Below are 15,747 nucleotides of genomic sequence, written 5' to 3' on the forward strand. Positions count from 1 at the left end.
CAGAACCAGGCTCTCCAGCCACTTCCATCCCCACGGCCTTGCCCTGCCCCCAGCAAGGAGCACTGACCTCTGGGACCTGCAGACCTGGGCTTGGAGGAACATGAAAAATCCGAGAGGCTGATGTTCCCAGGAATGGGAAGAGCAAGGAAGTGAGAGCCTCAGGGAGATAAAATCTTCTAGTTTGCAGGGTTATTTTTGAGTTCATTCACTGTGTTTCTAAGTCAAAGGGGAACTGAGGGCTGCTGTCCCTTATCACCCAGAGCTGAGCGGCATTGTTCGAGGAGCTACTTTACTGTGATTGTGTATGCTTAAAGTGTGGGTGTGCCCGTCCAGGTGTAACCTGCTCCTGCTCACGTGGGCTCCAGACTGTTCCCTGAGAGGAGGTACCACAGCCTCCTGCTGCCCATAGCAGTTAGTTGGGGGCAGGTCCTGGAGGGGCGCTGGGCAGCTGGTCACCCCCTACCCTAAGTCCCCCGTGCATGCAGCTGCCACATCTCCCAGCCCGGACAGGTGTCAGGGGCTCAGACCCTCACAGGCTTCCTTTAAAGTCCCAGGATTGCTGAACCAACTCCCATCTAGGAATAAGATCAAGCCTCTTATCCAGAAAAGGAAGTGTTTCTCCAGGCTTTTCTTACCTCCTACCATAAGAAACACCTTTCCTTCAGCCAGGCTCTTCATGTACAAAGGGCCCTCTCGGACTGGGAGGCCCACAAGCACCCGGCCGGTGTTTCTTGCAGATTGAGCCATCCTCACTGGACCCAATCAAGGTGGAGGAGGAAAAGCCAGCAGAAGTCCTGGCCCTTCCTGCATGGAGTGAGCAATAGATCAACAGATAAATTAAACTGCAGAACTACCTATACCTGGGACCCCCGGGGGGCTCAGCGGTGGAGCATCTGCCTTCAGCCCAGGGCGTGATCTCGGGGCCCATGGGGTCGAGTCCCACATCGGGCTCCCCGCAGGGAGCCTGCCTCTCCCTCTGTGTCTCTCATGAATGAATAAGTAAAATCTTAAGAAAAAAAAAAAAAAGAAGGACCTATACCTAAGATCAGTGTCACAGCGCATGGGCCGGCTGCCCAAGGGTGGCGGTAGCGTGGGATTATCCTCTCTCCCGTCAGTTCTCAAGATCCTGGAGAGATGAGCTTCAAAGCCTTGCCCAGGATTTTACAAAAGGGCAAACTCCTGCATTTCCTTCTTTGGTCTGACTTTGTCCTTTCTGGAGCTGTGGGTCCATTGGTGGATTTCCCGAGTAACGACGCACCAGTCTGTGCGTGCACTGTGCTAGGGAAGGTCCAGGAGAGGAGTGTGGTGAATCCAAGTCACGCTTGGATTTCTTGCAGAAGATCTTAAAGCACCTTGTAAACACTGGCTGTTTAGCGTGTCACCCAAACTGGAACGCTTCCGATAGTGAAGGGTATAGTGATGGTATTCATAAAGTATGCCAAGGGGCGCACCTGGATGGCCCAGCGGTGGAACATCTGCCTTCGGCTCAGGCGTGACCCCGGGGTCCTGGGATCGAGTCCCGCATCGGGCTCCCTCTTCTCCCATCGAGTGCCTGATTCTCCCTCTGCCTGTGTCTCTGCCTCTCTGTGTGTGTCTCTCATGAATAAATAAATAAAATCTTTTTAAAAAAATGGTGCGAAGGGTGTAAACCAGGATGTATGGTCACCCTGCATGTTCACCCAGAGACTGTGTCAGGGCCCATGTCTTAAGGGCTGTGTAGGCAGAGCTGGAGATAAGGGAAGCCAGGTAGGCCCTGCCTCATCTGTTTATGCAGAACCTCACACCTTTTGGTTGTCACCGTCCCTATAGCTGCCAACCACTTGGGCTTGAGCTTGGATAGCTGGTTTGTGGATAGAGAAGACTCTGGGAATCAGGCAGGACTTTGGGACTGAGGTGAATCAATTAAATAAATTGATCGTGTAATTAGAAGTCTTTCCACACACACACACACACACACATACACACACACACAATTTAGTTCAGATAGCTTCAATGATTAATTCTTACAAATGGTTAAAAAGGAAAAAATATCAATTTTATACAAACTCATCCAGAGAGGGGAAGCTGGGTGGCTCAGTGGTTTTGCACCTGCCTTAGGCCCAGGGCAGGATCCTGGAGTCCCGGGATCGAGTTCCGCGTTGGGCTCCCTGCATGGAGCCTGCTTCTCCCTCTGCCTGTGTCTCTGCCTCTCTCTCTCTCTCTCTCTCCATGTCTATCATAAATAAATACAAATAAATCTTAAAAAAAAAAAAAACTCATCCAGAGAAAGAATAAAGGAAACACTTCCTTCTCCCCTACTTGTGAACTTTTATGCTGGTATCATCAACCAGGCAGACAGACCTGAGCCCAATGTTGGGCCTGTTAACGCACAAAAGGCCAGTAAACACCAACCACACTTTGGACATCACACAGGCTGAAATTCTTAGGGCAGAGATACTGCAGCTGACCTCAGTACTGTGACTGCGGGTTCTAGAAGGAGATCTGGCACAGGTCTGGGGATTCTCTGGACTCTCAAAATGTCTAAACTTCCCAGTATCCTCATCTCCTCTCTGTGCGCTCTAGCCCTCGGTGTCTCTGGATTGGAACCTAGGTTCCATCCTAGCTACTAGGACGGAGTAGGGCATGCTACAGCCCAAGCAGGAGGGCTCCCCCAACTTCCAAATTCCTCTGCTGCCTTCTCTGACAACTTCTCTTTCCTCCTTCGTCGGCATCTGGATGTCACATCTTCTCACTCTCTTCTTGCTGCAAAGTACGTTTTTTTTTTCTCCTCATTGACCCCAGGTGAGGAGGACATGAGGTGAGGAGGACATAAGACAGAGGCTGAAAGTAAGGGAATGTGGTTGGCTTAGCTCTGCCCATCATCCCAGAGAGCTTAGAGACCCAAGCTGGGCCACAGATTTCCCATTTGTCCATCCATCCGTCTATTCTTCCATCCATCTATCCATTCATTCAGCAGACATTTATTAAGGTCCTCCCCTGTGCTGGTCATGTACCGTAGGTGCTGGGAATATAGAGAAGAAGAAGACTTGGATGGATCCTGACCTCAAGCAGTTTATAATCTAGTGGGCAAACCAGTATCAGGGCCCCTGTGTCTTTCAGAGGGATGAGGGAGGGGGTATAGAGGACGGTGAGTGGATAATGAATGATTAATCTCCTTTCAGGGGCAAGGGTACAGGGTCAAGAAAGTTTCCTTAGAGAAAATGAGTTAGGAATGGAGTCTTGAAAGCTGAGTGCAAGTTGGCCAGGAAGCAAAGAAAAGGGGCAAGAACCTGGAACAACATTGTTAACCAGAGAACTGAAACGTGGGAGCAGGTTCAGGCCCCCAGGGAACCACCTGGGATGCTGACGAACGAAGTCCTATCAGAGATGGGGCTGGCAGGCAGGCAGGGCCCCGGCAAGCTCCTGTCAGGAGAACATGGCAGCCACTGTCCGCCATTTGAAGGCCAGTGAACTGTCCTGACCACAATGGGAGCCTCAAAGGATCTTAAATAGGGAAATAATATGGCCAGTTCAAGAGTATTTAGGACGATGCTGTGACTTCTATGAAGGCTAGGTGATAAGGGGGTGAGAGATGGGCCAGGGGGGCCCATTAGGAGATGATCCCAGTAGTCCAGGAAAGATGGTAGCTGGCATGAGCATTGGGGCTGAAAGAGTTTAAGGGGGTGATGGATTCAAAAGTTGCTGAGGCCACAGGATCTGCTGGACTTGATGACCAATTGGCTTCTGGAGATGGGGTCCAGGGTGCAGCAGGGACGGAGGGAAGAGTCAAGGATGGCTCCTGGTTTTCTGGCTTGGACAACTCACGAAGATCGTTAATTCAGGGGAAGCTGCAGGCTGAGAGGCAGGGGGAGGTGCTGAATTCCATTTCAGATGGGCTGGATTTGAGATGCGTGAGGAACATCCAAGCAGAAGTGTTCAGCATGCAGCTGGAGAGACCAGGACTGGAGATGGAGATATGGAGGTCTTCAGGCTAGAGACAGCTTGAGAAGAAGAGTAGGTTCAGGACCCCAGAAAGCCACATTTGATGGTGGCTGAGAGCTCACAAAGGAAATCATTCCAAGGAGGAATAATCAGAGATGTAGGGAGGGAACCCATGACATGGAGGGAGTTTCAAGGAGGAGGGCACCATGACATGCCCTGACTGGGCCTCCTTTCCGTGAGACCAGAGGAGACTGGAGAGGCGCAGAGACAACTGGGAGAGAACCCAGGAGGGTTCTAGAAAGGCCAGGGTTGGTAGGTTGAAGTTTTAGGACCCCTTCCCCTTCCCCTTCCTTGGTTCCCCCAAATCCTTCTTGGAGGGGCTGAGGATTCTGTGCAGAATTAAAGAAAGGGGTTTGGGGAATATGAAGGTTCAAGGAGTAAAGACTTCATGGCACAGATTAAAATATCTTTCAGCAGGGGATCCCTGGGTGGCTCGGCGGTTTAGCGCCTGCCTTTGGCCCAGGGCGTGACCCCGGGGTCCCGGGATCAAGTCCTGCGTCGGGCTCCCTGCATGGAGCCTGCTTCTCCCTCTGCCTGGGTCTCTGCCTCTCTCTCTCTCTCTCTCTGTCTCTCATGAATGAATAAATAAAATCTTTAAAAAATATTTTTTTTAGCAGGCGTTGCCTTTCACACTTCCCAGGGGGACTTCAAAGCCATTTCCTAGTAGCAGTGGAGCCCACAGAGAAGCAGGGCCGCTCAGACCACTACAATTTAGAGGATTCAGGACCTGCCTTGCATTCAAATCTCAGCTCTGCCTTCCATCCCTAAAAACAATATTAATAGGGGCACCTGGGCAGCCCAGTGGTTGAACATCTGCCTTTGACTCAGGTCGTGGTCCCGGGGTCCTGGGATCGAGTCCCACATGGGGCTCCTCACAAGGGGCCTGCCTCTCTCTGCCTATGTCTCTACCTCTCTCTGTATATCTCACAAATAAATAAAATCTTTAAATAATAATACTATTAATAACTAATTATTGAGCACTAATTGCATGTCAGACACTTTACACTGTCATCTCCACTAATCTTCACAGTAACTGGAGACACAAGGACTATTTTTACTCCCTTCTTTTGCATGTGAGGTAACCAAGCCACGGTTGCATGCACCTCGGAGCGGAAACCAAGTCAAGGGGCAGTAACTGTGATCTAGATCAGTTTTCTTCCCATATGGTGTGAGAGGTCAGACTACCCCATATATCCTCAGACGTTTCCCCTAAGCACCCCGAGAGGGGTGGACACATCCCTCTGGAGGAACTCAGGATGGTGGCAGCATCAGCCGGCTCCCATGTCTCTGAAGTCTGAGGTTTTATCAAATTTTATTTAAATTTGCATCCTCCTTCACATGTCCCTGGCTTTTTTTTTTTTGTTTGTTTGTTTATTTGTTTATTTGTTTATTTTTTTAAAATAGGCTTCACACCCAGCCTACAGACCGATGGAGCCACCCACGTGCCTCTCCCTGTTTGTTTTCATTAGAAGATACTGCTGAGGATTGACTCTTGAGAGAAGGGAGGTGCTTGGGAGGTGTGGCATTCCCCTAGGTAGCTGCAGGAGCCCCTAGCCTACCTGTGTGGTCCCCGGGGACCATGAGGGGACCCGGTGTGGGGACTGGATCATCTCTCGGGCTCTCTGCCGCTCTGGATCTCCCTGGATCTCCCTGGACCTGGCTCTGTACTTGGGCGGCTGTGACAAGGCAAGTCTAAAGGCAGGGCTCCCGGCTGCCTCAGTCAGTAGAGCACATGGCTCCATCTCCTGAGTTCGAGCCCCACGTTGGGCGCAGAGGTTACTTAAAAGGGAGTGAGGGGGGGTGGTCCCGTGGGAGGAGGCCTAGCTCTCCTGAGCTGGGCTCTTGGTCTCTGCAGTTACATTTCCCAAGGAGGAGCCCTTAGAATCGGTCAGGGTTTGCAGGATAAAGGAGCCTGGTTGCCAAAGGCAAAAGAAAAACTAAAAAACCTGCAAGTAAATATCATGAAGATAAAATGCTTGGAGGCAAGAAAAAGGGAAATCCATCTGGAAAGAATCAGAGGGGATACAACAAGGGGCTCTGGAGGAGGAAATTTGTTCTGATTTTCAAGCTGACGTTAACACTGAAGCACAAAGAATGTCCCAGGGGGGCTCAGAAGGTGGTTCAGAAACTCCTTCAGGGGAGGCTCAGGGTCAGGTCCTCAAGAGTATAGGTGGCATAAACTGAAAGACCTTAAAAATGACCACTTCCTCTTCTCCTCACCTCGGCCGATAGCTCTGTAGGGCCACTTCTGCCCCTGCTCCCTCTGCAGCCCCTGCTCCTGCTCGGTCCGAGACAGGGCTGGCTTGTGGGTGGCTGTCACAGCCAGAGTGCAGGTGGGGACAAGCAGGACGGTTGGGACCCAAATTGAAAGGGAGGCCGCCAGCCCCCACCCCCTGCCCCCCGCAGCTGGCCGTGCAGGAGGTGCAGGAGTCGACAGGGGCAGTAGAGCAGGGCCTGCGCCGAGGGCTCAGAAGTGTCTGACCCACCGAGCTCCAGTCACTCCAGCTCTCCTCTGCTCCTGACCAGTCTTGTTTCCCTCTTGCTTTATTTATTTTTTTTTAAGATTTTATTTATTTATTCATAGAGGCCGAGAGAGAGAGAGAGGCAGAGACACAGGCAGAGGGAGAAGCAGGCACCGTACGGGGAGCCTGACGTGGGACTTGATCCGGGGTCTCCAGGATCACACCCTGGGCTGCAGGCAGCGCTAAACCGCTGAGCCACCGGGGCTGCCCTCCCTCTTGCTTTAAAACCTGTTTAGCTCAGGGGTTGAGCGTCTGCCTTCGGCTCAGGCCATGACCCCGGGGTCCTGGGATCGAGTCCCACGTCGGGCTCCCCACAGGGAGCCTGCTTCTCCCTCTGCCAGCATCTCTGCCTCTCTCTCTGGGTCTTTCATGAATAAACAACAACAACAAAAAATCTTAAAAAAAAAAAAAAAACCTAAAACCCCCAAACCCGTTTTCAGTGTTTCCTGCCTAGGACACCACCTTTGCGGCTCCAGCCTTCTCTGCAGCCATCTGGCCAGACAGCGACCTTTTAAGGCAGCAAAGTAGATTGGAAATAACCAGGCTTAAGGCAACACCTTCGACACTGTTCCATCGGGGCCGATCGTATGAAATTAGACTCTGAGAAGGACTGGCTGACTTTTGGAGGCATCGATCTAAAGACAGGCTCCGGAGCACAGAATTCCGTAGACGGGAGCCTCGGAGGGAAGGGAGCGCAGTGTAGCCGCACGCGGTGCCCTACCGGGAGCAATGCTTCCCCAAGCGCAGCCCAAGCACGTCCACTTCATAGTTGGCGCGTGGGAACCAGGAGCAAGGCTGTCACCTGCTGGCAAATTTGTGAAAGACACTTCTTAGGGCCTTCGTAGCCTGCTTGGCTCTTCACTGTGTAACCTGAAGGAAACTCCCAATTCCAGGGGCCTGGTTGGATTAGTAGGAAGAGCATGTGACTCTTGATCTCAGGGTTGTGAGTTCAAGTCCCATGTTGGGGATGGAGCCTACTCACAAAATAAACAAAAACAGAAATTCTTGACTTAGACAATCCTTTTTATTTATTTTCAATTTTTTAATCACCTTTTTTAGAATTTCAATTCAGTTTGCCAACATACAGCATAACCCCGAGTGCTCATCCCATCACGTGCCCCCCTCAATGCCCGTCACCCAGTCACCCCATCTCTCCAGTTTCCTCCCCTTCTGCAACCCTTTTTTTCCCAGAGTTAGGAGTCTCTCATAGTTTGTCTCCCTCTCTGATATTTCTCACTCATTTTCCCCCCTTTTCCCCTATAATCCCTTTCACTATTTCTTATATTCCCCGTGTGAGTGAGACCATATAATGTTTGTCCTTCTCCGACTGACTGACTTCACTCTGCATAATACCCTCCAGTTCCATCCACGTTGAAATGGTGGGTATTTGTCGTTTCAAAAGGCAGAGGAATATTCCATTGTCTACACAGACCACAGCTTCTTTATCCACTCATCTTTTGATGGACACCGAGGCTCCTTCCACAGTGTGGCTATTGTGGACATTGCTGCTAGAAACACTGGGGTGCAGGTGCCCCTGTGTTTCAGTGCATCTGTATCTTTGGGGTAAACTCCCAGCAGTGCAATTGCTGGGTCATAGGGCAGCTCTATTTTTCACTCTGAGGACCCTCCACACAGTTCTCCAGAGTGGCTGCACCAGGTCACATTCCCACCAACACTGCAAGAGGGTTCCCCTTGCTCCACATTCTCCCCAACATCTGTTGTTTCCTGTCTTGCTGATGTTCACCCTTCTCACTGGTGTGAGGTGGCATCTCATGGTGGTTTTGATGTGTATCTCCCTGATGGCCAGTGATGCGGAGCATGTTCTCATGTGCTTGTTGGCCACGTCTCTGTCTTCTTTGGAGAAATTAGGCAATCCTTTTTAAACCAGGATCGCTCTCACTCAAGACATCTTCGGTTTCTAGTAGGGGCACCAAAAATATCCTGAGACATTAGTCAGAGAAAAAGGCCTTTGGAGGTGCAGAAGGCTATTTTGCAACTCAGGACACTCTATTCCATTGGTAGAAGTTCATTCTGCAAGACACATTTCCCCATCATCCATCCAGACAGAGATGTGAGCACCCGCTACAAGCCACGTGCTGGCCTGGGTGCCAGGAGTATATGAATCAGGCCTTTACAGGAAGAGGGGAGGTAAGTGTGCCCCTGGGTGTGGTATGGGAGGTGCACAGGCAGAGAGCGTCGGGAGCTCAGGAGGGGGAGACCCCCGCCCCCCGGAGGAGTCAGGGAGGGCTGTACAGGAGCTGAGTATACGGTGGGTGATGAGCTCGGCCATGGAGGGTGGTGGGGCATGTGACGTGTGGAGGGGACAGCGTTCTCTACAGCTGGGCAGCAAACCTCCCCAAACATAGTAGCTTAAACAACAACATGTGTATCTCTCAAGGTTCTGGGTTTTACCGAGCTCAGCTAGAGACCTCGTGCTCAGGATCTCTCACGTGATTGTAATCGGATGAGAGCGGGCTAGAGTCATCACGGAGACGTCTCACTCACATGGCTGCCAGCTGATGCTGGCTGGCGGTTGAGAGAACTTCTAGCCAGAACCCCTACATGTAGGCTGTCCCCGAGGCCAGGACTCTCACCGCCTGGCTGCTGGCCTACAAGGGCAAGCGTCCCGGGGCGCCTGGGGGGCTCAGTTGGTGAAGCATATGCCTTCGGCTCAGGTCATGATCCCGGGGTCCTGGGATGGAGCCCCGCATTGGGCTCCCTGTTCAGCGGGGAGCCTGCCTCTCCCTCTCCCACTGCCTGCCGCTTCCCTGCTTGTTCTCTCTCTCTAGCTCTCTGTCAAATAAACAAAATCTTAAAAAAGAAAAACGCAAGCATCCCAAGAGGGAGCCAGGAGGACGTTGTCTTGCCTTCTGTAACCTAGCCTCAGAAGGCACATAGCAGAACCTGCCCTGTGCTCTACTAATTGAGACAGTCACAGAGGCCTCCCCCCCATTTTCAAGGAGGGGGGACACAGACTCCCCCCCTCCATGTGTGAGTGGCATGGTCCTGGAAGAGCATGTGGGATAGGAAATATGATTGCAGCCCTTTTTGGAAGGTACAATTTGCCACAAGCAGGAAGGTCATTCCAGGCGGATACCTGCATTGATGGGACCTTAGGAAATGCATTTTTCTTTTTTTTTAAATTATTTTATTTATTTATTCATGAGAGACACACACACAGAGCGAGAGAGAGAGAGGCAGAGAGACAGGGAGAGGCGGAAGCAGGCTCCACGCAGGGAGCCCGATGTGGGACTCGGTCCCAGTACTCCAGGGTCATGCCTGGAGCCGAAGGCAGGCGCTCAACCGCGGAGCCACCCAGGCGTCCCCAGGATATGCATTTTTCTAAGAGAGAAAGCCACTTCTCAGACTGGATATTGTTAAGAGAAAACATGAGGTTTTAGAAATATTCACTGAGCCCCCTTTACTAAGAATCATGAAACTCATCTCTTGGAAGAGGAGACTCTGAGAAAGGGGAAGATACATACTAAACTCCCACGGGGGTGACAGGAGGCTGAGATGGTTGGCCAGCCCCAGATGACCCAGACAGTGGAGTAGAGGTCATTGAGGGAGCTGATCGCGTGAGGTTCTGGCAACATTGATTCTTAGAGGGGGAAGAGGTCTGGCGTCCCTACAGTAAGTGGCCACGAATACCCAAAGCATATGTCCAAGCTGAGTCTGAGAGCAGCAGTGGGCAGGGCCGAAGCAGGGAAGTAACGATTAAGAAGAAGCCACAGTGTAGGGGGTACCTGCTGGCTCAGTCAGTGAAGCATCTGCCTTCGGCTCGGGTCGCGGTCCTAGGGTCCTGGGATCAAGCCCTGGGCTCCTTGCTCAGCAGAGAGCCTGCTTCTCCCTCTCCTGCTGCTCCCCCTGCTCTCTTTCCCTCTGTTAAATAAATAAAAATCTAAGAAAGAAAAAAAAAGAAAGAAAGAAAAAAAAAAAGCTGTAGTGTAGCCAAAGAGGTAAGATGCACACAATAGCACGGGAGCTCTGTTTTGTTGTAACACAGAGGCAGGGAGCAGCCCTCACGCCAGAGCAAGAGCTGGGTCAGAAATACAGTGCAGCCCCGTGGTTTTTTGCAGGTTGACACTGAGATGAATAGGGAGTGAGACCACAGGAGAGCTTGAGGGCTGAAGGCCTTGGTGGAACCAGGGCCCAAAGTCTCAGAACCCTGCATGTCAAGCACCAGCCTTATAGGGGAAGATGGGTGAGTCTGGCTTAAAGGCTGACTGAGTCAGGAGTGGCAAGGTTCGAGCTTGGCTGTCTTGGGAATCAGAAGTGGGGAGTTTGTTCACTCAGCAGCTGCGGGGTGTCTCAGTAGTGAGCTCCCAGTGATGCAATGTCTGGGTCCTGAGACGTGAAAGGGAAGGAGACTTTGGCTTCCATCTCTATGCATATTCCATGACCTAACCATATCAATAATCACATTAAATGTAAATGCCCTAAATACCTCATTTAAACACAGATATGGGGATCCCTGGGTGGCGCAGCGGTTTAGCGCCTGCCTTTGGCCCAGGGCGCGATCCTGGAGACCCGGGATCGAATCCCATATCGGGCTCCTGGTGCATGGAGCCTGCTTCTCCCTCTGCCTATGTCTCCGCCTCTCTCTCTCTTTCTCTGTGACTATCATAAATAAATAAAATAAAAATTTAAAAAAAAATAAAAAAAAATAAACACAGATATGCTCAGATTGGATTTTCTTAAAAAATTTTTTTAAACAAATCTCTACACCCAATGTGGGGCTTGAACTTACAACCCCAAGACCAAGAGTCATATATTTTACCAACTGAAATTAAGAAATACAACATTTTTCTTCTCAGATGTTGTATTTTTCAGTTCTGTAATTTGTATTTAGCTCTTTCTTAGAATTTCTGTTTCTCTCGAAATACCTTATATCTTAGCTCATTGTATCTATTTTTTCTTTTAAATTCTTCAACACATTCATAATAGTCATTTTAAAGTTATTGTCTGCTAACTCCCATAACTCGATCATCTGAGGGTCTGGTTTTCTTATGGTTATGGGTCATGGTTTTCTGTTTCTTTATATGCTACATAAATTTTTTTTTATTTTATTTATGATAGTCACAGAGAGAGAGAGAGAGAGGCAGAGACACAGGCAGAGGGAGAAGCAGGCTCCATGCAAGGAGCCAGATGTGGGACTTGAACCCGGGAATCCAGGATCATGCCCTGAGCCAAAGGCAGACAACCGCTGAGCCACCCAGGTGTCCCAAGTCTTTGTTTCTTTCTTTCTTTCTTTTTTTTTAAGATTTATTTATTTTAGAGACAAAGAGAGACTATGCGAGGGAGAGGGAGACAAGCAGATTCCCCACTGAGCAGGGAGCCCACCATGGGGCTCAATCCCAGGACCCCAAGATCATGGCCTGAGGCAAAAATCAAGAGTCGAACCTTAGCCAACTGAGCCACCCTGGTGCCCCAGTTGAGTCTTACTTTTAAAAACTCCAATCTTGGGGCATCTGGCTGGCTCAGTTGGTAGAACATATGACTGTTAATCTTGAGGTTTAAGTCCAAGCCCTACATTGAGTATAGAGATTGTTTAAAAAAAAAAAAACTTAAAATTTTAAATAAATAAATAATGCACAAATTGTTAAGATATCAGGTGCTATAGAGGCCAAGTAACATGAGAACTGGAAAATGCACATTATGTGTGTGTGGGTGGCTCAGTTGGTTGAATGTCTGACTCTTGGTTTCGATTCAGGACATGAGCTCATGGGTCCTGGGGTCCAGCCACATCTCCAGCTCCCACTCAGCAGGGAGTCATTTTTCGGGTTCTTTCCCTCTGCCCCTCCCCCAACTTGTGCTTTCTCTCACGCATGCACACGTGCACGCTCTCAAATACATAAATAAATCTTTATTTTTTATTTATTTTTTTTAAAGATTTTATTTATTTATTCATGATAGTCACAGAGAGAGAGAGAGGGGCAGAGACACAGGCAGAGAGAGAAGCAGGCTCCATGCATCGGGAGCCCTACGTGGGATTCGATCCCGGGTCTCCAGGATCGCGCCCTGGGCCAAAGGCAGGCGCCAAACCGCTGCGCCACCCAGGGATCCCCACATAAATAAATCTTAAAAAAAAAAAAGAAAGAAAACATACGTTAGATTTGGCTTACAAAGCCAGTGATTGTCTTTGGTGGAGCAGTTCCTCACTGGGTTCAGAGTGGAGGTCTGAGCATGACAGGTTATAGAGAGACAAGGTGGACACACACCCTATGCAGTGAAAGAGAGCACTGGGTCTGTTGCTAGAAAGGGGTGCAGGGTAGAGGAATCGATTGGAAAATGAGTGACTTCACTTCTCGGGGCTTCTATACTAATTCTGTTGGAATTATCAGAGTGCTGGTGCTCCTTTGGTTCCTGTTCCTATTCCGGTAAAGAATCTGGAAGACTTGAATTTCATCTCTTGCGTGTAGAAAATTATTTTTTTTTAAGATTTTATTTATTTATCCATGAGAAACACAGAGAGAGAGAGAGAGGCAGAGACACAGGCAGAGGGAGAAGCAGGCTCCCTGCAGGGAGCCCAATGCGGGACTCGATCCCGGGTCTCCAGGATCAGACCTTGGGCTGAAGGCAGTGCTAAACCACTGAGCCACTTGGGCTGCCCTAGAAAATGATTTTAAAAATACTTAACCATACACTCATACGCATACACACACAGTGGAATATTACTGAGCCATCAGGAAGGACGAACACCCGCCATTTATATCGACGTGGATGGAACTGGAGGGTATTATGCTGAGTGAAATGAGTCCATTGGAGAAAGACATTATCATACGGTCTCATTTATATGCAAAATATAAGAAATAGTGAAAGGGACCATAGAGGAGGAGGGGGAACTGCGTGGGGAAAAATTAGAGAGGAAGACAAACCATGAAGGACCCCTGACTCTGGGAAACAAAGGGCTGCAGAAGGGGAGGCGGGTGGGGGGATGGGGTGACTGGGTGCCGGGCACTGAGGAGGGCAGGTGATGGGATGAGCACTGGGGGTTATACTATATGTTGGCAAATTGAATTTAAATTTTAAAAATAAAATAAATAGGAGAACAAAAAAACAAAATAACTAAGCACAGATGCAAATATCATAGATGTCAGCTTTCTTAACTGTGGTTTTCCAAAGAGCGTAAGTCCAACCTCTTTCCGTGGAAAGAAGCACGTTAAAGCCAGGATGCCCACATGTTCGCCCCAGGTCTATGGGGAGAATGTCAGCTTCACGAGACATTAAGCTGAAGGTTCAGGAAGGCTCTACGCTGGCATAAGAAAGGAGAGAGAGGGAAAGGGCGGGGGAGATGTTTCTCTTTTTCCCTTTTTTTTTTTTGGTTGAGTGGTCGAGTTTGGCTAATGGGGTGTTGCTACTGACCGTGGGAGGTAGGTGTGTGGGGCTGGGCAGCAGCGGGTTTCCAAGTCCCAGGGGCTGAAGGGATGTGCTGGGCTGTCTCCTTCCTCCCAGAAGCCCAGCCTGGCTGCCTCTGATTTCTGGGGGTCCCATCAGGGGTGCTGGGGAGCCTGTGCCTGCCCCCCATCCCCGGGCGGCTGCAAGCTCTGTCCCAGGCTCCGGCCCCCAGGCCTTCCAGGTGGTCGCTGGCGGCGAGGGACCGGCCAGGAGGTCAGCGGAGTCTCGCCTCTGCACCCCCTGCCCCAGCACCCTGGCCTGGGTGGGGGCCCGGGGGCAGGTGGGCTGCGGGGCGCGGGGTGGGGGGAGCATCGGCAGGTGCAGCATCTGGCAATGTGGCTTCACCGGCCCGGCCCGGCAGTTTATGTGGATCGCCTGGGGTGGCCTTGCCAACTCCTCTCAGAGCCCCGGGACCCCAGGAGGCTCGCTGCTCCCCTCGGGCCTCACTCCTCCTGTGGCCCCAGCCGCCCAAGAGCAAGTTGTGCCCTCCCTGCACTGCCCCATCCTCGGCCCGCTGCCAGTCTTCTCCCAGCTCCAGCTCTTGAACCGCCGTCCTCCTTGCGGGGGTGCTTCCAGGGTCGCTGGAGGGATCCCACGGGAGGTGACTGTCCCTCCCACCCCAACGCAGTAAGGCTGGGAGTGGCCGGACGACCAGCCAGGGCCTTCGGGACAGCTGAACAGTGGAAGCGACTCCGGGCTGGAAGGGGATCCAGTCTGTAGCTGGATTCCAGGGCCCTGGCACCTTCCAAGCAGCCTCGGCGAGCTAGCTGCTGTGACGGGCAGAGGCTGTGCCTTTCCACCTGCCAAAAGGCCTTCTGCGAGCCAGAGCACCTGGCCTGCTTTCCCAGGATTCCAGTTACAGCAGCTGATCTAAGCAACAGGTGTAGGTTGCACGGTACAGCTGCTGCCCAGCACATCTGTACCCATGGGGGTGGGGGTACACCAGCAGGGCTGGTCAATCATTCCCACACTCCCCAAAGCTGAGGGTGAAGTGCAGAAAGGGCTGGGGGTGGGGGGGGGAGAAATGTGGGAAAGCTGGGACAAGCATTCACAGAGCACTTCTTTCCTAGAGATCCCGAAGTAGGACCCCTTGCCAGGTAGCCCCCAAGTCAGCCTCGCTGGTGGCAGCTTGAGAGTCAAAGCCCTGAGTCCTCCTCCTCTGTCTCACTGCCCAGTCCTGGCTGCAGCCGGCTCCTCTCCCTTCCCAGTTGGTTCGGCTAAGGCCTTTGCAGGCTGGAGCTCCAACTCCTGGCTCCTGGTGGCTCTCCCAGAAGACTGGGAGGGAAGTACTTGAAAGCGTGGCTCTTCATACATGCAAATGAGTTCTTGCCACCTTAGTTCCTCAAACCATAGAACTAATGGAAGGGGGACCATTCTGGGGCCCTGGGTCTGTGCCTGGCACTGGATCCAATGTTTTAGCTCGATCACCTCATCAAATCTTCCCCCAAACCCCGCCAGGTATATGCTGTCAGGATCGTTTCTGTTTCATAAGGAAGAAACCAAGATTATGGTCACGCAGAGTACACTGAATCTGAATTCAACTGCTGTCCTGACTCCAGAGCTTGTGCTCTGTCCCCTGCACACACTGCCTGCAACCTCCCAACCCCTGGCAAATCCCACATTAGGCCCCACCCCTTCTTCCCTATGTAGGTAATTGCCTGCCTACCCCCCACTCATCCATTTCTGTTTAGTGCAGACAAAGTCACCTCCACAACCTTTACCGCGAGGTTCATCTGGCAGCTCTCCAACTCCTCCGGTCACCCCACGGCCACCTGCCAAAGTGGATGCTGCAGCTGCCACCCTCTTGTCAATGGCTCTCCCGCCCAGTTTCCTTCCCTTGGCCCAG

The sequence above is a fragment of the Canis aureus genome, chromosome 6, assembly GCF_053574225.1.
Source record: "Canis aureus isolate CA01 chromosome 6, VMU_Caureus_v.1.0, whole genome shotgun sequence".
Taxonomy (NCBI): Eukaryota; Metazoa; Chordata; class Mammalia; order Carnivora; family Canidae; genus Canis; species Canis aureus.